The sequence below is a fragment of the Notamacropus eugenii genome, chromosome 1 (genome assembly GCF_028372415.1).
Source record: "Notamacropus eugenii isolate mMacEug1 chromosome 1, mMacEug1.pri_v2, whole genome shotgun sequence".
Classification (NCBI taxonomy): Eukaryota; Metazoa; Chordata; class Mammalia; order Diprotodontia; family Macropodidae; genus Notamacropus; species Notamacropus eugenii.
Genome location: NC_092872.1, coordinates 628,666,800 through 628,692,495, shown reverse-complemented (window position 1 = coordinate 628,692,495; position 25,696 = coordinate 628,666,800). Strand labels below are relative to the sequence as shown.

Genomic DNA, 25,696 nt, shown 5'->3' with positions numbered 1-25,696 from the left:
GCTACCACCCACTTTTGATTTTCAGGTTTCCCCCATTTCCCAGCTCTCTAGGAGGAAGAGCTCCTTCCATTTCTCTACCCTGCTATCTTTGTAGGTATTTTAAAAGGGGATTTATATTGGAAAGGGAGGTGGATACCATAAGGGGTAAAAGGAGTCAATCAATCAACAAACATTTATTAATTATCTAGTATGTGCCAGAGACTGTGTGGTTAGAAGTTTAACCTTGGTAAGAACAGCCTACACTCACTCTTTCTTAGCCCAGTTCTAATCTTCTTGCTGTGAATTCATCTGGTCAGCCTGCTTCTAGTGTCTCACTCACCCTAGTGAATTTTGATTCTCTAGTCCTCAGTTTTTGTTGAGAGATTCTAGGTCCTGGGCATGTATTTTCCTCCTATTCTTTTCACAGCTCAGTCATTGCTAGTAATAACTGACATTTCCATAGTCTTTTCAGGCATACCCAGTACTTTCTTTCCAATAACCCTGTGAGGCAGGCAGTAGTACAAATGTTATTATCCTAATTTTTCAAAGAAGAGGATAGACTGAAAGAGATTAAGTGACTTGCCTATAGTCACCCAGAGAGTAACTGTCAGATGTGGGATTCAGAACCAGACCTCAGAGGATTCCAACTCATTTGCTACCTCAAAGATATTTTTTTTGAACTTTCTTTCTATTCCATTTCCTTTGCCATCAGTTTTGTTCAGCTGTTCACTACCTTGTCCTTAGCTGTTATAAGACATGCAGAAGATAAAAACAATGATGAAAAACTGAGGATCAGTTTGAGAGCTGCATGTTTCTATAAGAATGTCTAGCCACTATGAATCCTGAAGTAATGATGAAATGCTATTCCCTTCTCTGAGTAGAGAGGCAGGTCATTATGGAATGTCAAATGTACCACACCTATGTGTTGGTTCATGACCACATAGATTTAAAGCTGGAAGAGACCTTAAAAGTCATCTACTCAAACCCCTTCCTTTTACAGATGAGAAAATGATTTGTCAGAGAGGTTAAGCAACTTTCCTTCAGAGGGTTGCATAGGTGGTAGTTGGTAGAGGTGGAATTCAAAGTCAAGGTCGTCTAATGTGAAGTTGAACATTCTCTTTTACTACACTGTCTCCCAAGGGACAGAACTAAAGTTTGGAGTAGATGGAATGAAGATGGATGTCAGAGAAAAGGCAGAATTATTAAACTTTCTCTTTGATTCTATTTAATTCTATTCAAGAAACCCCACCTCAAATGGCTGCTTGGTGGTATGGTAAAGAGCTGTTAAACACCCACTGTTTATCAGCAGAATTTCCAAGAGTGGCCAAAATCAGATTAAAATGTAATTGGAACCATTATTAAGGAAATAAATAAAACTAAAATAGAACATGGATAACGTTAATATGTGACTTGCAGGAATCTTATGTATCATTTAGTGGTCCCAATTCTATCTGAGTTTGACAGATGTGATTGATGGAGAGTTGGTCTGGAAGATCTAAACTCAAATCCTGACTCAGCTCCTTGCAAGTTCTGTAGCTCTGGGCATGTCATTTAACAGTGCTTAGCCTCTGTTTCTCCATCCATAAAATGGGAGTAATACTAGCAACAACTTCACAGTTTTGCTGTGAGGATCAAATGAGATAACACATCTGAAGTGCTTTGGAAGTCTTAGAATACTATAGAAGTGATAGTTATCACTGTCTGTCATCTATCATCTTCATCTTCCTCCTCCTCCTATTCTGAAAAGTATGGCAGTTGGATAAGATGACCTTCAAGTTCTCTAACTTATCTAACTATAACTATATGCTTCTAAGATCAATATTTCTAGGACCTGTGATTTCACTGGCAAATGTACTCTGTCAACTGATATGGATTGCCTCAACCTTCCATATTTTTGTGGACCTTTAAGTTCTATGCATATAATTATAACTATTATTTTTATTACCATTATAAACCCATCAAAGGCAGAGGCAAATAGAGGGCCTCTAGAAGGTTTCACCGAATTTAAGTGACTAGGTCAAGATGAACTCTATCCCAGGGTCTTAAAAGAACTTGGATCTGTGACTGCTGAGCTGTTGTCATTGAAAAACTGCAGAGCTGCTATGAGATTGGAAATGGGAAAAATATGGTCCCAATTTTCAAAGAGCAGATGAAAGTAGATTCTTCAAACTGTATTCAGAGTTTAACTTGGATTTCTGACAAAATTCTAGAGTGTATTATGATTGGACAGGTTTGTGACTATTTGGGGAAGTTTTGATTATTGGAAACAAGCAAAGTTTTGTCAGGAACGCATCACTTCATTTTACCTAAAATAATTTACTTATTCAGTGCCATACCAATTAAATTACCAAAAATTATTTTATAGTTAGAAAAAATAATAACAAAATTCACCTGGAAGAACAAAAGGTCCAGAATATCAATAGAATTAATGAAAAGAAATGCAAAGGAAGGTGGTCTAGCCGGATCTTAAATTGTATTATAAAGTAGCAGTCATCAAAACTACTTGGTACTGGCTAAGAAATAGAGTGGCAGATAAGTGGAACAGGTTAGGTACACAAGACACAGTAGTAAAGGACTATAGTAATCTACTGTTTGGTAAACCCAGAGACTCCAGCTTTTGGGATGAGAACTCACTATTTGACAAAAACTGCTGGGAAAACTGGAAAATAGTATGGTAGAAGCCAGGTATACACCAACATCTTACATCATATACCATAATAAAGTAAAAATGGGTACATGATTTAGATATAAAGGCTGATACTATAAGCAAACTAGGAGTTCAAGGAGTAGTTTACCTGTCAGATTTATGGAGAATGGAAGAATTTGTGACCAAACAAGAGATAGAGAACATTATGAAATGTGAAATGGATAATTTAGATTACATTAAATTGAAAAGTTTTCCACAAGCAAAGCCAATGCAACTAAGATTTGAAGGGAAGTAGAAAACTGGGAAACAATTTTTACAACTAGTGTCTATGATAAAGATCTCATTTCTAAAATATGTAGAGAACTGAGTCAAATTTATAAGAATATAAGTCATACCCCAATTGACAAATGGTCAGAGGATATGAACAGGATGTTTTCAGAGGAAGAAATTAAAGCTATCTATCATCATAATAAAAAATGCTCTAAATTACTATTGATTAGAGAGATACAAATCAGAGAGAGAAATTAGAATTAAAATTAGAGAAATTCAATTAGAGAGATTAGAGAAATGCAAATCAGAACAACTCTGAGGTAACATCAGGTACCAATCTATCAGATTGGCTAACGTGGCAAAACAGGAAAATGATAAATGTTGGAGAAGATGTAGGAAAATTGGAACACTAATGCATTGTTGGTGGAGTTTTGAACTGATCTAACCATTCTGGAGAGTAATTTGAAATTATGCCCAAAAGACTATAAAAATTCACATACTCTTTGACCCAGCAATATGGTTTTTAGGGCTGTATCCCAAAGAAAGATGGAAAAAGGACCCAAATGTACAAAAATATTTGTAGCAGCTCTTTTGTTGGTGGCCAAGAACTGGAAATCAAGGGGATGCCCATCAATTAGGGAATGGCTGAACAAGTTATGGTATAGAAATGTAATGTAGTGCTATTTTTCCATAACAAATGATGAGCAGGCAGACTTTAAAGAAACCTGGAAAGCCTTACATGAACTGATGCTGGGTGAAATGAGCAGAACTAGAAGAACATTTTATACAGTAACAGCAACATTGTGTGATGTCTAACTTTGATAGACTTATCTCTGCTTAGCAATGCAAGGATCTAAGACAACTCCAAATGACTCATGATGGAAAATACTATCAGCATCTAGAAAAAGAACTAGGGAGTCTAAGTGCAGATCAAAGCATACTATTTGCTCTCTTTTTTCTTCTTTCTTGTGGTTTCTTTCATTGGTTCAAATTCTTCTTTACAATGCGACTAATGTAAAAATATGTTTACTGTTAATATATATGTAGAGCCTGTATCAAATTGCATGCTGTCTTGGGGTAGGAGGGAGGGGAGGAATGGGGAGAAAATTTAGAACTCAAAATCTTGTGGAAGTGAATGATGAAAACTTAAGAAAAAGAATGCATTGTGCCAAAGTAACATTGCAATATCCTTGTGCACAGGATAGGAGCTGGATGAGAACACAGTTAGGTGGATGAAGAACTGGTTGAATGACTGGACAGGAATGATGACTGATGGACTTATGCCAACTGAGAGAGAGAGAGGTCTGTAGCAAAGTTATTCTGGGATACCTTAAGATGCTTTAATATCTAGGACTAGGAAAGTTCTTTAGCACTCTCCTTCGTACATGAAGTACTGTGGTCAAAGCTAGCATCCTATTTTAGAATAGTCCTTAATAATCTGAAGTGTCCCAAGATTGGCAATCAGAAAGGTGAGCAACCTTGAGATCATGTCAGAGGAAAATGAGTTGAAGGAAATGAACATATCTGATCTAGAGAAGATAAACCCTAAGGGAGACATGAGAGATGATTATAAATCTTAGAAAGTCTAGCTGTCACGTGGAAGAATATATTCTGTTTGACCCCTAGGAACAGTGGGTAGAAGTTGAACAGATATAGGAAATATTTTTTAAAAATTAGACCTATCTGAAAGTGGAATGGGGCTACTTTGAGAAGTAGTGAGTTGCCCTGTCACTGGAAGTCTTCAAAGCAAAGACTGAATGATCTCTTTTGGGATATGCAATCAGGGGAATTTTGGGGCCTAGATGAATTCTAAGTTCCCTTCTAACTCTGAGGTTCTATGATTCTGTAATTCATCAGCTAGAATGCAAATGCCCATAGAACTGGGGAACATAATACTGACCATGTTATTCCAGTTTTTCTAATAAAAGTGAGCTGTGTTTGTGCAGGTGGCACATGCAAGTGCTAGTTGATGAGAAGGTAGAGTATTTCTCCTCCTATAAATATTCTGAAAGGATTTTTTGAGGGAGAAATGGTAGAGTAGACAGGAAGCTATTCTCAGAATTAGGAAGACCTGGGCATAAGTCCAGGTAGTGAAGAGTAACAATCGATAGACTGCTAGACATGCCGTGAGAAAGTGAGGAGTGAGGAAGACTGGAGTTCAAATTTAACCCCCTTTCCAGTTGTGTGATCCTGTATAAATCACATAACCTCTGCCTCGGTTTCCTTATCTGTAAAATGGTGATAATAATAGCCCCTATCTCCCAGGTTTGTGAGGATAAAAGGAAACAATAATTATAAAATGCTTTGCAAATCTCGAAGCACTATAAAAAAGCTAGTGTGTTATTAAGTTTTGTATATACATTTGGGTTGTGTGATCTTGAGTATCAATTAACCTCTCAGGCCTCAGGTAGCTTTCTAGGAGGCACCTATACCAATCAAATCACAGGTAGAGTACAAATATTTTAATAACCATCAGGAAGCTGCAAATTGTTAAGCATGACAAAATTTTTACTATTAAAGTCCTTATTTCTTAACATTTATAGACTTATAAAAACCTCAATTTGTAGGAGAGGCCTACATGAAGGTGAGGGCCTAGGTATAGTGATCCCCTGCAGCACAGGGGATGGCATTTTGTGGCTCCAGAGAGGCAGAATAGACATCATCTTCTTGCCCTACCTTTCTCCAAAGGAGGTTTTAATTGTTGTCAGGAGGAGGGGCAGGAAATTAGGGCCAGAGGCTACTCTGCTTTCCTCAGAGAGAAAAAATGTCAGGCTAGAATTATGTCTATTTGCTCCCTTAAATATTGTTAGCTTAGGGGATATAATCAAGTTCAATCCAATTTCTGATTGATGTGTCACTACTGGGGGGAAGCAGAACCTAAAGCTTTGTATCCAGAGCTTGATCCTTTTCCCACCAAATACCAGCTCTTGAATACACTGAATACACATGGTGAATAGCAGAGAATCCCATCTATACAAATTATAACGAAACCCAAATCAGAGAAAGTATAAATAGAATATATCATATATCAATATACATATTGAGTGAAGGAGGCCTCCCATTGGGAGTGAGATGAGATGAGATGTGTGGGGGAGGGAAGAGGTAGAGGAAGAGAGGGAGACTATGTGTATGTTCTAGATCTCACCTGAGGGGAAGTTGCCCAAAGTTTTTTGTGTAGCAAGTTGGGGACAGGGTCAGAATGGAGATGGCCAGATCCTCTCATACCTTTCTAGAGTCTTTTCCTTCAGTAACCTGAAGTGGGGTTGAACTCTTCATCTTCCTTCTTGAAACAGGAAGCTTCAAGCACTTGAAAAACCTTGCCATTTGGAGTCCCAAAGAATGCTGGCAAAGGCTGAAACTCTTCTTATCTTGCCAATTTTGCCCCTCTCAGGGCAGGGAGGGTGTTCATCCCCACCAATAAGGTGAGAGTCCCATAACAATAGGCATTAGGGTTGGGACAGCTAGGTGGTGCAGTGGATAGAGCACCAGTCCAGGAGTAAGGAGGATCTGAGTTCAAATCTCACCTCAGACACTTGACACGCACTAGCTGTGTGACCTTGGACAAGCCACTTAACCCCAACTGCCTCATCCTGGGTCATCTCCAGTCATCCTGATGAATATCTGTTCACTGGATTCAGATGACTCTGGAGAAGAAGTGAGGCTGGTGACCTACACAGTCCTCCATCACTCAAAAAACAAAGTCAAGTGCAAGTCGTCATCATTTCTCTGATGGCATGGTCTTCTTTGGCAACAAAGGACGAACACACACTCACAATTAGGTATTGTAATGGGGGTTACAAATTCAATTCAACATTTATTATCAATCAAAATATACTTAAGTAAATATCTACCACATTCATTGGGTTAGATGCTGGGTATATGATGGCACTCAAATAAGCATTTATTAAGCACTTACTAGGTGCTAGACACTGTGCTAAGGCTTACAGATACAAAAAAAGGCAAAAACAGTCCTTGACTTCAAGGAGTATATGTTTTAGTGGGGGAGTCACATCTTAATAAGATATGCATGAGATATGTATTGAGTAGATGGAAGGTAATCAGAGAGGTCAAATCACTAGCAGTTGAGAGGCACCTTCTACAGAAGGTGGAATTTGAGCTGAAGGAAGGCAGCAGGTAGAGGTGAGGGGGTAGCACTTTCTAAGCAGAAGGAAGTTAGTGAAAAGGCACTGAGACAGGAGATGGAGTGTTGTGTGCAAGTAACAGCAAGCGGGCCAGAATAGTTGAATCAAAGAGTAACTGGAAAGGTATGGGGGCTAAATTATGCTGAGCTTTAAATGCTAGACAAAGAACTTAATATTTGATTCTGGAGGTAGTAACCACCAGTTATTGAGTATGGGGTGAAATGAGCAGACCTATGTTTTGGAAAAATCACTTTGGCAGCTGAACAGAGGATGGATTTGAGTGGGTAGAGACTTGAGGCAGGGTGCTGATTGCAAAAATCCATGTGAAAAGTGATGAGGGCATGGAATAGGGTGATAGCTGTCCAAGAGAGAGAAGGGGACCTAGAGGAGAAATATAGTGAAATTACAAACAAGATTTGGCAATAGATGGGATATGTAGGGTAAGTTAGAATGAAGCGTACAGGATGACATTGAGGTTTTGAGCCTCAGTGATTGGGAGCTGAAGTATCCTGGACAGTAAAAGGGAATTTCAGAAGAAGAGAGTTTTGGGGAATGTTTGGGAAATGTTGAGTTTGCAAAGCCTATGGGGCATCTAGGATGTGATGTGCAAAAGACAGTTGGTGATGCAGGACTGAGAGCTCAAGAGAATGACTTGGGCCGAATAAATAGATCTGGGGACATCCCAGTTCTCTGTTATGCTTATCACAGTGGTTGGTACTGGGAAATACAAAATGTAGGAAAGATTTTTGTTCATGCAGAATTTATAATCTAGTAGGAGGATAAGATAGAAACATACTTATGACATACAATTACAGAGATGAGCACACTAGAGAGAGTAAAAAGAGGTGCTCTTTGTATCCTGTTCTCAATATCTGGTCCTTTGTAGATCAGGGAATGGCTTGGAGTTCAGTTTGGTTTGGACATAGTGTATGAATGAAGGGAAGTAGCATAAAATAAGATTAAAAATATAGGTTGGAGCCAGATTATGGAGGATTTTCAGTTCTGGGCTAATGACAAAAAAATCCCATAAGGAACCATAGAAGATTTTTGAATAGGGGAGTTACATGGTTAGATTTGTACATTAGGAAATCTATTTTGGTAGCTATGTGATAGAGATTGTAGTGATAAACTTCTTAAGATGGGGGCAGTAAGCATCCAGAAAAAAGAATAAATGCAAGAGACTTTTGAAAGGTAGACATGAAAGTTGTTCAGTCATTTTTCAGTCATATACAACTCTTCATGATCTTATTTGGAATTTTCTTTGCAAAGATACTGAAGGGGTCCCCCATTTCTTTCTCCAGCTCATTTTTTTTACAGACGAGGAAACTAAGGTAAATTGGATTAAGTGACTTTTCCGGGGTCACACATGCAGTAAGTATCTGAGGCCAGATTTGAACTCCTGACTTCAGGCTGGGCTCTCTATCAGTTGTGCCACCTAGCTGCTCTTGAAATGATAGTACTTGGTAGCTGATTTGTGGTGGGTGTAGGGGGTTGAGGGAAAAAGACAAGTCAAAGAGCCTCTAAATTATTAAGCCTAGGCAGATTGTAGGATGATGGTGCCTCAAAGAGGAATAGGCAGTTTGTGAGAAGGTAGCAGATTGTGTGTGTGTGTGTGTGTGTGTGTGTGTGTGTGTGTGAGGAGATGATGGGTCCATTGGTAAAATAAAGAACATATCCTTCCTCAAATCAGTGCTAGCTAATGAATGTTTTATGAAGGTATATAAATGTTTCCCATTATGTCATAAAGGTGCTAGAGACCTTTAAGCATTGCTGTTACTACTGTAATGCTGGTGTTATAGCATTACTTACAGGCCTGAGGAAGCAGGCAGATTAATATTCTTAATTATTAAGATGTCACTGTTCCCATCTCTCCATCTCAGCAGGCTAATAAACCAAGAAAATCAATCCTTTGAATTGTTCTAAAGTGGGATGGTTTAGTATAATTTGGAGGCTACCTATATCAGAAAAATGTTTTCCTGGATCCAGGGGATAATATGGTTTTAGGAAATACACATGTCAAAGGTTCTCACCTACTCTTTTTTTAGTCAATCAAACTAACTTTTATTAATGGCTTGTTATATGTCAGGTTCTATGCAGATGTAGTGAATGAGACAATCACTACTTGCTGGAAGCTTATACTATAGTGAAGGCAGCAAGTACATGCAGAATGATATAAATAATATGAGACTAAATAAACATAAAATAATTGCATACAAACTAATTTGAGAGGGAAAGCCCGTAGTTTGGGGAGGCGAGGTGGATCAGGAAAGGTCTTGAGTTGTTTCTTGAAGGAAAAATTATTTTTTCTTTGTTTTTGAAGAGGACCAGTGACACTGGATTTAAGTGAGGTAAGGTTGCACAAAGTCATCAGCCTCATTCTCTCTTCTTCAGTCACTGAAGTCCAATGGTAAGACAAAAGTGGGGATGACTGATGATGGCCCAGCATGCAGTGGATGACCTTGGTATCTTTGATGTCTAACCAAACTCTAAGCTCCACAGCCTCTTTCATGGCTCTTGGAACAAATTGTTCTCATCAGTCCATTCCGTCAGGGAAAGTTTTCACATGCTTGGGAAAAATATCCATCTAATTCACTGAAGTCTGTCAGTTGCCCTCAACCTAGTTTAGCCCGTTTGCAGAGACAGTGTGCTGGGGTGTGGCTACTCTATATGCTACAGCTTCTTGGAGCCACAGGTGAGAGTTGGGTGAATCAAGTGGTGCCAAAGACAGATGACCAACCCTGAAAAGGGCTCAGCAAGCCTTCACATTGGAGCTGCTGGTCCTCCTGAACACCCATATATTCCTGAAGGAAGATAGAGATTCTGTGAGGGAGAGGTGACAAGGGAGTACATTCCAGTAATGTGGATCAGCCAGCACAAAGGTATTGAGATGGGAGATAGAATGTGAAGAACAGAGAGAAGACCAATTTAACTGGAATTTTAAAAACACTACCCCAAATACCAGGGCTTATGGCCCTGGAAGAAGGGAGAGTAATGTCCGGTGAGATTTGAAAGATAGGTCAGTGACAGGTTGTGAAGGCCTTCAAAAGCCAAACAGGGGAGTTAACATGTTATTCTAGATTCAATAAAGAGTCACTGGAGTTGAATGAATAGGAAGTGACATGCTCAAGAAAGCCACTTTGGCAGTAGTGTGTAGGATGGACTGTACTTTGGGGATGTTTGAGGCAAGGAGAACAATTAAGAGGCTGTTATAATAATTTATGTGAGAAGTGACAAAGTCCTGACATAAGGAGACATCTGTGTGACTATAGAGAAGTCAGAGACAATAGTTGCTGAGGAGGTAGAAATGGTAAGATTTGATAATCAATTGGACACATCGGGTAAGGAATTGATGATAATATTAATGTTATAAACGGATGGTGTTACCTTTGAAAGAAATAGGGAAATTTGGGAGAAAAGAGGGGTTGGTGGAGGAAAGAAAATAAATTCCATTTTGGACATGTTGAATTTGAGCTTTCACTAGGATATTCATTTAAAAATGACCAATAGGCAATGGTGAGGTTGAATTAAAAAACACTCAGAACAGACTGGAGAAGGTTATATAGTTCTGTTAGTGATTTATGCAGGGGTGATCATTATACTCATGGAAGCTAATGTGGTTACTACCAAGAATATAGTGTAGGGGTTCTTAACCTTTTAGTGTCATGGACCCTGATGAAGCTTGTAGACCCCCTTTTCCCAGAAAAATATTCTTAAATGCATGAAATAAAGTACTTAGGATTACAAAAGAAACCAATTATATTGAAATATATCAAGAGTAAAACAGAAGTTCATGAATCCAGGTCAAGAATCTTTGATAGAAGAAGTCTAGGACAGAGCATTGGGTTACACCTACAGTTAGGGGCTGTGATATGGATAATAGGCCAGCAAAGTAAGTGGAGGAGGAGTGGTCAGGTAGGTAAAAGGTGAACCAGGAGAGGGTAGTATTACAAAAATGCAGCAAGGAGAGAATAGCCAGGATAGTCAACAGTGCCAAATATGCCAGGAAAGACTGAGAAGGAAGAGGACTGAGAAAAGACCATTGTATTTTCCATTTGAGAGATTGGTGATATGGTATCTGAGACTAACAGTTCTGTTACCTTCGGCTGAGTGAGGTGAAAGGAGAAGATAACTGGTGCCTCAATGGTGTATAATGTAATCCCGTCTCTGAGCAAATTGTGAAGCAGGTTGTCATTTTTCTGAGCAACATAGTCTTTGTTCTACCTTGTTTGCTGGACTCAACGTGAATCTCTATGGCTTCTGATCCAGTGCTCAGAAAGACATTTTGCTGACTAAACCCCACACCTGGTGTCTGTCTGATTGGAATCTCTGACTTTGAAATTTGGCTGATGTTGGATTTTCCTGAGTCTGAGATTTTGTTTAGGCCCCACTAGTCCCATCTGCTTCCAACTAGTTTATTCTCTTACCTCCTAGGCTGAGGCTCACAGCTGCATTCATCTGCTCCTTCCTCGTCCAAATAAAGGAACAATAGGCCATAACAAGTGAGTTTCTTGAAATAGCTTACTTTTTTGCTAATGCACAGATTAACTCCTACCTGTGAGCAAGGGACTGAGGAGGTTGGAAATCCAATTGACTTTCACTTTCCTTGCCCAGGATCTACCTAAATTAAGCCAAACTCTAATTTGGAATTGAACTCAATGAAAATTTCTCAAGCTATTTTGCATAAAGCCCTGGATAAGCACTCTCACTAGTGACCAAATCCAATAGCTTTTTCTCAGCACTCAATTCTGTTTCTGTACCACTTGATGCTGCTGACCAGACTTTCCATTTTGTAGTTTTCTATTACCTTTTAGAATACTACACTCTCTTGGTTTCCCTGTTTATCAGGGAAGGGGCAGCTTGGTGATGCAGTGGATAGAGCACCAGTGCAGGAATCAGGAGGACCTCAGTTCAAATCTCACCTCAGATACTTGACACTCACTAGCTGTGTGACCTTGGGCAAGTCACTTAACCCCAATTGCCTCATCCTGGGTCATCTCCAGTCATCCTGATGAATATCTGTTCACTGGATTCAGATGACTCTGGAGGAGAAGTGAGGCTGGTGACCTGCACAGCCCTCCCTCACTCAAAACAAAGCCAAGTGCAAGTCATGTCATCATTTCTCTGATGGCATGGTGTTCTTCAGCAACGAAGGACGAACACACATTTATCGGGGAACTTTGTTTCTTTGCACCAGTTCCTTTTGGTTTTCTCACACAAGAAATAAATCCATCTATTTCTTCTCCACTCTCCTTGGTCGACTTCCTCCCCTTCTCTCCTTTGTCAACCTCGTTCCTGTCAATGGTTTTACTTGCTGATTCTAAGCAAAGAAACCCCCATTTCATATCTTTGGTCCCAACCTGTCTCTTGAGAGATTCATTCAGATTTCTGACTGCCTATCTTGAACTGGCCATCCTGTTAGGGTCTCAAACTTCTTCTCTTCTAAACCAAACTTGCTATTTTTTTGTTCCTAAGTCCTCTTTCTGATATCCCTTTCAAGGGCACTATTATTCTCCTACTTGCTCAGGTTTGAAATCTCAATCATGTAGTCATGGGATTTTGGACCTGGAATGGACTTCAGACATGATTTAGCTTAATCCCCCAATTTTTCCAATCAGGAAATAGAATTATCCTTGATTCTTCTTCTCCCTTGGGCACCAAGTTCTGTCCATTTTACCTACAAAATCTTCCTCTCACTTGCTCTCTATTCCATGCTACAACCACTCTAACTCATGCCCTCATTGTGTCACTTATGAACTATTGTGACAGCCACTGAACTGGTCTCCCCTTGTCTAGTGTCTTTTTTCACTTACCTCCCTCTCCTTATCTCTTACTGGTCTCCTTCATGCACCCTTTACTTCCATCAATCTGGATGTTTAAACTCTCTTAACAGGCCCCAAACTTTTTTGCCTTTGTACCTCTGTCTAGGACATTGGCTCTGCTTGGAATGTTCTCCCCACTTATCCTTGTGTGGCAAAATACTACCCACCCTTCAAGACCTTGCTGAAATACAACTTTCCCTGAACTCTCACAGCACTATCCTCTCTCATTGCTTGCCATTAGAGGTATTTGTGTACATGACTCAACTGCCTTCTTAGCCTGCGAACTCCTTGAGGCAGGAACGCACTTGATTTCATCTTTGCCCCCTGTCCTATACTCCCCACCTCTCTGGTTCTGTGCCTTGCACATAACCTAGACATCAAAGATCTATTGGTGATCTATTGGGATGGAAATTCCCTCCACCAGTGAAGAGTATTTTCAACTCATCTGTAATTTAGTATATAAATCTTAGAGAATTGCCTGAGGCTTTGAGAGGTTAAACTTCAGTGGCTCACTATTGCCTTTAGGATAAAGTACAAATTCCACTGTTTGGCATTTTACAACCCTTTACAGGCAGGCTTTAACCTCTCTTTCCAGACTGATTTCACATTTCTCTCCCTCAGGCGCTCGGTTAACTGTTCTCTGCCAAACTGGCTTACCTACTATTCCCCACACATAATATTTCTCCTCCAGCCTCCATACCTTTGCCCATATTGTCCCCCCCATGCCTGCAATGCTCTCTTTCCTCCCTTCCAAATCTTGGAAATCCCTCCCTTCCTTGAAGGCTCAGCCTGTGGCCACGTCCCACATGAGGACTTACCTGATGCCTCCAGGTGATTCCCTCCACCCCAAGTTACTTGAAGTACCCTGTGTTCTTATCCCCCATTTCTCTTCAGTAAAATCCTCATGTTGGGGGAGGGGAAGAGGGAAGGGGAAAAAAGCATTCATTAAGTATCTCCTTTGTGTCAGGCACATTTACTAACATTTTCTCATTTGAGCCTCACAACAACCCTGAGAGCTGTTATCTTCATTTTATGATTGATGAAATCTAGGCACACAGAGGTTAAGTGACTTGCCCAGGGTCACACCCTAGTCAGTGTCTGAGGTCAGATTTGACTCCATGTTCAAACCTCTTATCCACCTAGCTGCTTCATGGGCAGAGACTCTTTGGTTGATTACTTTATATCTCCAGCACCTAACAAAGCCTTTGGTCCTTAGTAGGTACTTAATAAATACTTGTTTAATTTCATTCCGTTATTTGTTCAAGGTACCACAGGTAGTAATTTTCTGAGTTGAGATTTGAACCCAACTTCCTTAACTAAAGGCCTAATATTCTCTCCACTACACAATGCTGCCGTTTGGATAGCAGGCACTTAATATTTCCAGGGACCAACTCCTTTTCTTACACATGAACAATGAAAAAAAGAGTAATCCTAACCACTTCACATTTCATTCAATCTTTTTCCATTACATAATCCCTGGTATATAGTCCTAGGCACAATAATGGTCCCTCTTTCTCTAGCACAGTTTACAAGTTCATTATCTGCTCCTTCCTCTTCCCCCTTACCCCTGCCCCCAGGGTTTTATAAAGTACCATTCAAAAACAAGATTACCTAATGTACTTATCATATAATTCATAATAGGATAAAGTCATAGGATTGAAAAGACCTTGGAAATCATCTAGGCTCACCCTCTCATATTGTATATTAAAGTTATATCTTTAATGATGTCTTGATCATCCTATTGAATTATAATCTCCATAAGTGCAATTATTACATTATGTTTAATCCAACAAACATTTATTTAGTGGCTACTGTGTTTATGACACTGGGCTAGACCATAAGCTATTTCAGCCATTGAGTACTCTGTATACATACAGTAGGTGCTTAATAAATGCTTGTTGAATGAATTAATGATTGCTTCAACAGGGTCCATGATGATGAGGGAAACTTTCCCAACCTGGGAAGGCTGAGATCAGGAATGGGGGTAGTAAGAGGCTTGCAGCTGAGAAATCCATGCAAAGGGAGGGGCAGAATATAAAGGCAGAATATAAGACTAAACAGGAACAGCTATGTTGTGAAGCTAAAAGAGCCAGAGGTAGGCAGCAGTGTCTTAAGGTTGGGCAGTCAAAAAGAGAGGTCTGTGCTTCAGACTGAAATGGTTCAGTGCTAGACAGATGTTTGGCTGTTGACCTCTACAAAGAATTCTCTCAATCTGGACTTTTGGCTGCTCTGTGGGTGTAAGTGTCCAGTCCTGTTTGGCTAGCTCCCACTGTCTACTTTCTTTTAAAGTCCTTTCAACTGGAGTTCTTAGCTGTCAACCAGTCACTAACACCACCTTCTTTTTCTTTCCATGTTAACAGTCCAGTCTATGAAGGGCTGGACACTACAGCCTTTTCACTCAAATGAGCCAGAAGGCCAGAGCTACATCCTCATTTACCATCTTAAAGGTCAATATCATTTAACCTCATGGTTTTTGCTTTCCCTGAAATTCTCTCTCTCTCTCTCTCTCTCTCTCTCTCTCTCTCTCTCTCTCTCTCTCACTCACTCTCACTCTCACTCTCACTCTCTCTTGCTCTCTCTCTCTCTTGCTCTCTCTCTCTTTCTCTCTCTCTCTCTTGCTGTCTCTCTCTCCATCTCTTCCTCTCTCCCCATCTCTTCCTCTCTTCCCCTCTCCTTTTGCCTTTGCCTGCTTGTCTCTCTCTGCCCCTATATCTTATCTATATATCTCTCTTTCTCCATGCTTCTTTCCCCCATTTTCTATCTTTGCCTCTATCTCTGTGTCTCTCTCTGTGTCTCTGTCTGTCTTCTGCCTGTTTCTCTTTCTTTCTTGTTCCACCCTGCCTTTCTCCTTCCTTCTTTCTTCTTCTTTCCTTCTGTCTCTCTTTCGCTGTCTTATTTTCTCTCTCTCCTTCCTCCCCCTTTCTTCCTCAATCTTCTTCTCTCCTCCCTTTCTGTCTTCTCCCTCTTTCCCTCCTCTCTTCCTTTCTTTTTCTCTCTGTTTCTGTCTCCTTCTCTGTCTCTTCATTCTGTCTTTCTTTGTCTCTCCTCCCTCCTTCTGTTTCTCCCTCTTTTCCCCCTCTGTCAGTCTCTCTTGTCTTTGTCACTGTCTCTCTGTCTCTCCTTTCTTTCTCCCTCACTTTGTCCCTCTCCTCTTCCTCTGTTTATCCCTGTCTAGGTATCTCAGTTTCTGTGTCTCAGTCTCTGTCTGTCTTCCTGCCTGCCTGTCTCCCCATCTATCTGTAAGAATTCCGCCAGCATCCCCCAGTGCTCTGGATGGCTGCAGAGGAAACCTCCTGCAGTAGTAATGTGAGCTAAAGTGTCACAGAAACAGGTTTATTCTGGCTTTTGGCCTAATGCAAACAGCAGGAAAAAGCTCCAGCTTTCTGCTCAACACTTTTCCAGGTAAGCTTTCATTAAAAAAGGAAACACCTGCTACCCAGAGAGTTTTTATATTTCACTTTACAGTAGGGGCCCGCTCTGGACTTGTCAACCAATTGCTTTATGGCCAGGATGGACAAAAACGCACCACCCCATGTAACTATCAAGTAAAGAAGAAAATATCCCCTGCGTGATTGGATCCATCCACAAAACAGACACATCGAAGGGAGATCACTGCATGCTACACTCTAGAAGGAAAGAAATGCGTGACGATGACTTGCTGTTATGTGGAAGAACAGATCAAGGACAGCTGGTATCTTTGTGCAATTTTGTAGCGTGAAAGTCTGTAGGGTCCCTGTTCCACTGAAAAGCCATTTGGTGTAAGTGAAAGATGTGCGCCTGCTGCTATCCTTGGAATATATCTGAACTTGGAGAGCTGGGTTCTAGTCTGAGGTCAGATTGTATGTGACCTTGAATAAGTTATTTTTCCCCTCAGAGCCTCAGTTTCTTCATCTGTAAAATAAGAATATTGAACTAGGGGATCTCCAAGATCCTTTCCAGCTCATGATTTTGTGATTAGTCAGTGTCAAGACTATGCTGAAATTTACCATGGGAATGTGGTCACCTGATACAAAAGATCCATCTGCTTCATTTTGGAAAAAAGAGAGTTCCCCAATTCTTTTATAGTGAACATTTACAAATGGGGTTAATAGAAAGCTGCTTTGGGTTAGTGAATAATCTAGTATTCTTTGCCCAGAAATGCTGTTTTAATTACTTTTGAATCTGGCACAGAACAAGCATACCTGATTGGATCCAAGAAAAAAAATGATGTTAGCGGAAATGACATTACAGGGGGTTTTTAGTTTCACAGTTATAAGTGTAATGTATTTTCCTGTCAGGGAAAAATTAATTCTATAAAAATGAAAATTACATCATTATAGAGGCCTGAGATCTTTGTAGTGGCATAAAGACTCCTTCCTTACCCTAACCTAGAGACCCTGGCTGGAGCAAGGTTCAGGGTGAGACTTTCTACTTCTACCCTTCTATGATCACGCCAGGCAAAGTTTGGGATAAAGACATAATAACCAACATTTACATGGCCCTTTAAGGTTTGACATATATCTTTAAAATATTCTCAGTTTGTCATCACAGGTAGTCTGGGAAGTAGGTGCTAGTGTTTTTCTCTTTTCATAGGTGAAGAAAGAGGCAGACAGAGGCTAAGTGACTTGCCCAGGGTCACACAGCTAGCAAATGTCTGAAGCAGGATTTGGAGTCGTCTTCCTTATTCCAGGTCTAGAGTGCAATAATACCTTGTACCATCTAGCTTCCTGGTAATTAGTAATTTTGAGACCTGAAGTAGTACAGTGGGTAGAAGGCTGGGCCTGGAATTAGGGGAGACCTGAGTTCAAATCCTATCTCATATACTTACTAGGCAAGTCACTTAAGCTTTCTTGTCTTCAGTTTACTCATCTGTCAAATGAGAGAAATAACAGAACCTACCTTGCAGAGGAGCTGTGATAATATGTGTGACTGACATAAAGGTAGGCACCTTGCTTCCTCCATCAGCTTGCTAGCCAAAAGTCCTAGTAATTCTTTGTTAACTATGGATTTGGGTGGAGGGGAACAGAAAGAGGTGTCTTGATTATGAACAGGTCACCAGCATAACTTTGCTCCTTCCTGCTGGGGCTCTCCTGTCTGTTGGGGCCCAGCTCTGGACCGTGGCTTCCTGTATGGAAAGTAGAAACACCTGGAGGTGTTAACCTGCTTACATAGCTCGCTAGCTGGTCTAGTAAGCTACGAGGTACTGGGAACGCCTGAGTAATAGTATAGGCTCTGCCTATGGGGAGGAACATGGGAGGAGCTTGGGTGCCTAAAGATATACTGGGGCATTGGGGGGATCCCGAGGGGAGAGTGAATTAACCATTAAAGAGTGAACAGCTGCCAACTCAGGTGTTCTGTCTAGTTATTCCCCTCCCCCACAGGAGGGGCCAGGGACGCCTGAAGACCAACAGAGATCCAGATCTAGATCTTGAGGTAAGATTCCAAGCAAAGCCCTGGGAGGGAGAGTTAGCGTAAGAAGCCCGGGACATTTGAATAAGTGAAAGGAGCCCGGGATATTTAAATTAGTGAAGAAAGCCCTGGACACCTGTCCTCTTTCCACTGTAGAGAAGACTACAACCTTTCCTAAGTTGAGAAGAAAGGATAGGACCAAAAGGAATGTACTTTCAGGATGTGTTGGCAGTCCTGGTCCATGCACTAGGGACCTCTACATGTATGAGGAAGGGTGCACATGAGTGTGGGAGGAGGCATATGTGTGCTTCAGTAGCTGTCCCTTGAGGTGTCACAGACTTACCACCTAACCTTTCTGTGATTGACCTCAGTAATAAAGGACTCTGGGCAGTATCCTTCTCTCTGCACCACTTATAGTAAGGACTTCACCTGAGGTCAATGGACTGATTAAAAACATTTTTTTTTTGGATAACTATTTCAGTGTAATTGTTTTCCCTTATAATCTCATTTATTTTATTTTATGCATTTAAAAACATTTCTCTAAGAAGGAGTCCATAGAATGCCAAAGGGGTCCATGATGCAAAAAAAGGGTGAAGAATCTTTGATTTAGGGGGTAGAGAAGGTTTGCAAGAACTAGACAACATTGCCCTCCATTTGCTATATTACAGTGAGATAATTAATGTATTAATGATGCTGCAGAGAAAAGATGATTGGGGAACTAATTCTAAATGGTTTCAAGCTGCATTGTACCTTAATCTAACAAAATATTGCCAGGCTATATTGTCAAACATACTTTTATGGACATAGCATTATTGACTAGATAAGAATCCTATATAACTTACCTTTTTATATATAAATAGATACTTGTCAAATATTCAAAATTAATTTATTCTCATACCTTCCTAAGTATTTTCAATAGTTTCCACCTCTGCCAAACATCCAGAGAATAGCAAAACTACTGCTCCCTACCCCAGGCCACTTATCCTGCTACTAGCCAAGTGACCCCTGAAGTCGTCATGCAGGAAAAAGATCCTTGCAGAAATATGGCCACTGTCTCTCTACTTGTGATAGCCCCCAGCTTTTCAGCAACTACAGATTCTGAAGACCCAGAAATGAAGCTCTCACCATAAAAGTCCTGGGAAACATCAAATGGTTCAACCTCAGAAAGAGATACGTTTTTATTACGGAAAATCACATGAAAGAAGAGGCATTGCCATGTGTTTTTTGCTGCTGCACCCTAAGGACTAGGTGGGCTTTCCATCTTGCTTGTGACTGAAACCTTCTATTCTCATTGTATCCCCCATTAGAATGTGAGCTGCTTGTGACCAGGGACTGACCGTCTTACTTCTCTATTGACATCTACAACGCTTAGCATAAGGGCTTTGCACATAGTAGCACTTTAATAAATGCCTTTTCATTCATTTATGGGACTAATTTGCTTAGCAAACTCTCTTTAAAAAATGCCAGTTCAAAGTAAAGCATTAGCTTGTTTGTGTCTAATTATCACAAGTTTTGTGTTGGGATTAATGAAGTCTTAAGAGGATCTTACTGCTCTTATGTCTTCCATATTTGGAAATCAGTAAATCCAGGTCAAGGTCTCAGAACTGTATTTCCAAATAGTCACGTTTACCACTTATTTAGGGATCCCCAAGGCACAATTTTGAAACTATTTGTTTTTAAGTTATAGCTTGTTGGAATCCCCCTGGTATCCCAAACTCAGAAGGCCACATGGGGGTCCTTACACACTCTGGGCCATCATCGATGTCATCTGTCTTTTGAGATCTTATGCACAGAGGCTTGGCCCCAGAGATTTGTGGTAGGGGAAGCCAGGGAGCTGACTGGTGGTATTTACCTTGTATTCTATTTACCTTGTATTCCCTGGGCTTTTCTGGTCTTACTCTTAGCCTAGGGACAGACTACTCTGAACTTGGAAGGAGGTCATAGAGAGTAGTTGCTGAAAGATCAGCCATGAAAACCTGCTGAAGGGTCAGGCCAGTGTGAAGCAGAACCTTGGTGAGGTGAAGAATGAGAAGTTGTTTAGATTGTAGTCGGGGGAGATAGTTCTGATTTTGTGTTTCCAGGGAGAAGAGCGGAACCAGGAATCCATAACTCCAGGGAGAAACACATTTTTCCTGAGTTGATAGTAACTGAGACCTGGGAAAGACCTTTTTTTAAAAAGGTCCCAGTCACCTACTACATCCTGGGCCATCACCAGCTGTCTTGACTCTTGTCTTACCATTGGACTCTGATGATTCTGGAGGAGAGAGGGAGGCTGATGACTTCGTTCATCTCTGCCTCACTTAAATCCAATTCATGTGCAAGTTAAGACACCATCTCATGATGTTATTGGTCTTTTTTGAGAATGAAGTTAACTGAATCTTTCCCTTCTCTGTTTTCTTCTCCATTTCCTCCTCAGGCACAAAGAAAAAATTACTCTCCTGGGAGCTGGAAATCCCTTCCACATCTTAGAGAAAGAAAGATGATTATCCACTTGCCAGCTACTGATCAATGTACCTGATCTTCTACAAATGTGTTTGTTCTTTACTTATTACTTTCAATATAGATTTTAAAAAATGTACCCTATCACAAAATGCACTGGTCAGCGATTCTTTTCTTATTTGAATGATAGTCTGGAATGGGGAAAATAAAAACGACTGAAATTTTATAAATTCAAATTGAAGTTTGCCAATTAAAGCTGACTAGGGATTTGGAGTATATATTTAATAAAGATGAGAATTTATTAGAATGTTTTTATGAGTACCCTGAAAGAAACAGAAGGAGTTGTCTCTATGAAGATGTTCTGGGAAATGAGATCCAGTTTAGCTCCAGAGGTGGGGAGGTATTTTCCTTCTGGAAAGCAGCATGCGTTGGCTTTTGAAGAAAAAAAAAACCAATCTGAGTGGCCAGCTAGGTGGTACAGTAGATAATAAGCTGGGCCTGGAGTCAGGGAGGCTCATCTTCCTGAGTCCAAATGCCTTAGACACTCACAAACTGTGTGACCCTGGGTAAGTCACTTTACCATGCTTGCCTCAGTTTCCTCATCTATAAAATGAGTTGGAGAAGGAAATGGCAAATCACTCCAGTATCTTTGCAAAGTAAAGGCCAAATGGGGTCACCAAGAATCAGACATAACTGAAATAACTGAATAGCAACGATAAGGGTGAGGGAGTATTTTCAGGAAAGTTCCACCCATTTGAAGGTAGTGATATATACCCAAATGGCCTCTAGCTCAAAGGTGAGAGGCAGCTTAACCTGGCTTCCTTGCCAGCATTAGCCAATGGTTATATGAATGTAGTCCTTCCAGAAAGCTTCCAGGGCCTAATGTGGTAGTTCCTTGGGGATAAAGAATTGATAATCCTAGTTCTGGGAGGTTTTGGTATGAAAGTATGAGACCATGAGTCTACACAGATTAAGCTCAACTCTTAAGGTAGTCATGCGTCCCTCCAGAAAGCAAACTTCAACCTTTTGCCCTCCCCTTGTCCAGTAATTTCTGAAGTATTCGGACTTTTATTGATCTGGCTGGATGCCACAAATTCACTTCAAGGATTTTTATTAATGACCCTGGCTTTGTTTCTGGAATCTTCTGGAATCTGAGTCTGCTTAAAATCTGTCTCATTTGTCGTATTGCCCTTCCTCATGAAGGACTAGGTAGATTGGACTGGGATTCCCATGGAGTCATTGTCAATATTGGTACTTGGACTCTAATAGTTCATGAAACTGTTGAGGATCCAAAAAGATGAGAAGGAAATATCAGTAATATTTTAAATTTTTTTCCAAGTTTGAAATTCATGTAGAAAAGAATGTGTACCAATCTTCTTTTGTGGACAAATTAATTGGATCAAATGTGCTATGACTTCATATTGTCTATTATGTTGTCTTTACATTGTATGTTGTAATAGGTAATGATTTAACTGCCGTATAGTTCCTTTTCTCTGTAGTTCTATGTAAGGGCAGCTAGGTGGCACAGTGGATAGAGGAGTCAGGAAAACAAGTTCAAATCAGGCCTTGGACACTTACTATATATGTGACCCTGGGCAAGTCACTTAATACTGTATGCCTCAGTTTCCTCATTTGTAAGATGAGCTGGAGAAGCAAAACACTCCAAGTATCTTTGCCAAGAAAACCCAAAATGGAGTCATGAAGAGTCAGACACAACTGAACAACAATTGTTATATGTAAAGAATGGTAGATTTAAAGTCAAAGGGACCAAGTTAAAATCCTGAATCATTTACTATAACTGTATGACTTTGGGTAAGTCACTTAATTTCTCTAGACCTTAGTTTCCTCATCTGTAAAATGAATGGATTGTATTATCTGACCTCTAAGTTCCCTTTCAATGTTAGATCTATGACCTACTATCCTCATACAAGTTTATTTTTATCCCGTCTTCTGTCTCTGTCTTATACACACACACACACACACACACACACACATTCTGTATTTTCACCTATGTAGAGAGCTCCCAGAAGTTGCAGATTTGCAGCTTTTTCCACAATTAGTGCCATACAGGGAATTCTCTGAGTCATTGTGCAATTAATGACTTACCCAATTTCACCTAGCCAATGTGTCAGAGGCAGGTCTTTCAAGACTAGGTTCACCTAGATCATTCTGGTTCCAAGGCTAGCTCTTTATCCACTTGACCATGCTACCTCAGGCATTCTCATTTTACTTAGGGGCAAAAACATATTTCTCCAAGACACTTTATTTAATTGAATGATTGGCAATTTTCCTAAGTTATTTTTCTTCAATTTTACATTTTATATCCCTTCTAATCAATCCAGAAGTGATATAATTTTTGTACTTTCTGAATTGTTATTCTTCATAATGGATTGATTTTACTCTTCAATTTAAAAAAGAAATTAAAATGTAAAGACTTTTATATGAAAGATATATTATTAGGCCTGATTTTCTATGAAAAGGCATATTTTCATATTTGATAAATGTTTTCCAATATATCTTTAAAATCTTTTTTAAATATGTAAACTAAAAGGAAAAGCTACTTATCCGTAGCTTGGTACCCATGATTTCCAGAGTATCTTAATCAGTCCTTTCAAAGTGTCTACTTCTTGTGAGAGTTGGCAGGGACTTCCTCTTCTATGGCTTAGGTATAGGATAGGAAGTTATAAGGAATGACCACTTACAATGGCAGAGAGTGACAATGGCAGGGCAGGCACCCTAAAGGCTCTTTTGGAGCTTGGGTTAATTTTCAAGGAGATTCAGTCATCTCTTAATCCTCAACCTTCAAAATGTACTTGCTCTACTGAAGCTGTCCTCTTTTCAGAACTTGCAATTACCAAGAGGTCCATTTATTCACTACTCTCAGACCTTGAGTAGGGATAAGAAGACACTGGAGATTTCATTACTAGAGGAGAACAGACTTGGTTTTATGGTAGTTTCCATAAAGCAAATAATTTACAAAGGAATTAAAAACCACAAAATAGTGTAATGGGCCCGAATAAAGCCCTGAACACACTAATAAAGATAAAAGAAATTAGGGATGTTTCTTAAAACTCAAAAAAGGGGGGGCATGTTGTAGACTGTTGGGTCTGTTTCCTATTGAATAAGACTGGTTGGCTAATTCATTGGTTTTGCTTTTGGATAGACTTTTTTTTTTAAAGCAAGCCCATGATTTTTGAAATTATCACAATACAAATTTATTGAGTACCTACTACATGCTAGTCACTGTACTCAGGTACTGGAGATACAAAGAAAGGTAAAAGTCCCTCAAAGGTTGTGTTTGTTCTTCATTCTCCAAGAGGACCATGACATCAAGATGATGACATGACTTGCAGTTGACTTTGATTTGAGTGAGGGAGGGCTGTGCAAGGTCACCAGCCTCACTTTCTCCTCCAGAGCCATTTGGGTCCAGTGGCCCGATATTAACTTGAATGGCCCAGGATGCAATGTGAGACTGGGCATTTTAGACTAAGGTCTTCACAGCATTCTCACTTTGAGTGAGATACACCCATTCAATGAATAGGCCTCTTCAAGTAGTTACTCAAGGGATGGCCCCTTTAAAAAAACAACAAACTGGGCCAGGAAGACCCTCAGGATTCCTGGGTACTAAATAGTCCCTACTCTCAAGGAACTCACAGTCTAATGGAGGAGACAAAATACCAACAACTATGTACAAACTAACTATACACATGTGTGGAGAAAATTAACAGAAGGAAGATGGTAGAAGTAAGGGGGATTAGGAAAAACTTCATGTAGAAAGTTGGATTTTAGCTGAGAATGGAAGGAAGCCACGAAAGCAAGGAGGCAGAAATAAGGATTCTAGAAATGGGGGATAGCCACTGAAAATGGCCTTACTGGGAGTGGAATGTCTTGTGGAAGAAATAATAAAGAGGCCAATATCACTGGATCTCAGAGTATAGTGTGTGAGAAGTATATTGGAGAGGTTGGAGTGAGGGAGAAGTCATGAAGGGCTTTGAAAGTCAAATGGAAGATTTTATATTTGTACCTGGAGGTGATAGGAAGCAACTGGAGTTTACTGAGTAGGGGGTGAAGTAATGGTCACATGGTCAGAACCTGCACTTTAGGAAGATCACTTTGACAGCTGAGTGGAGGATGGACTACTGCGGTAGAAAGAACAATCAGCCCACTATTGTGATAGTCCAGGTGAGAGAAAATGAGGGGTTGTACCAGGGTGGTGACAGTGTTACAAGAGAGAGAGTATGTGTGTGTGGGTGTATGTACATACATACATGCATTGTCTGTCTATCTATCCATCCATTCATCTATCCAATCTATCTACACGCAAGAGATATTTCCAATACAGATTTGATAAGAGTTGGCAACAGATATGATATGATGGGCTATGAGAGGAGTCAAGGATGGCACCTAGGTTGTGAACCTGTGACTGGGAGGATGGGTGGTTCCTTTGAAAGTAATAGGGAAGTTGAGGCAGCTAGGTGGTACAGTGGATAGAGCACTAATGCAGGAGTCAGGAGGACCTGAGTTCAAATCTCACCTCAGATACTTGACACTCACTAGCTGTGTGACCTTGGGCAAGTCACTTAACCCCAATTGCCTCATCCTGGGTCATCTCCAGTCATCCTGATGAATATCTGTTCACTGGATTCAGATGGCTCTGGAGAAGTGAGGCTGGTGACCTGCATAGCCCTCCCTCACTCAAAACAAAGTCAAGTGCAAATCATGTCATTATCTCTCTGATGGGGTGGTCTTCTTTGGCAACGAAGGATGAACACATACAATAGGGAAGTCAGGAAGTGGAGAGGGTTTAGGAGGAAAGAAGGTAAGTTCAATTTTGAACATTATCTGATTTTAAGATGTCTGCAGGACACCCAGTCTGAGATGTGCAATAGGCAGTCAGAGATGTGAGACTGAAGGTCAGGAGAGAGGTTAGGGTTAGATAAGTAGCTTTGGGTATAGGAAGCTCCCATCGAGGAATTTCCTCTACAAATATAGGTCAGTGCCTTCTCTGCTTA

General features: G+C 40.3%; 1 long non-coding RNA gene across 2 annotated transcripts in view; it reads right to left on the bottom strand.

Annotated features, from left to right (window-relative positions):
- The window catches only part of LOC140528019 (uncharacterized), a 51,960-nt gene extending 31,707 nt beyond the window's left edge, over positions 1-20,253 (bottom strand). For both annotated transcript variants that reach the window (XR_011975025.1, XR_011975024.1), the window contains exon 1: positions 20,114-20,253. This is a non-coding gene — a long non-coding RNA (uncharacterized lncRNA). The remainder of the gene's footprint in view (positions 1-20,113) is intronic.
- Between the last annotated feature and the right edge of the window lie 5,443 nt (positions 20,254-25,696).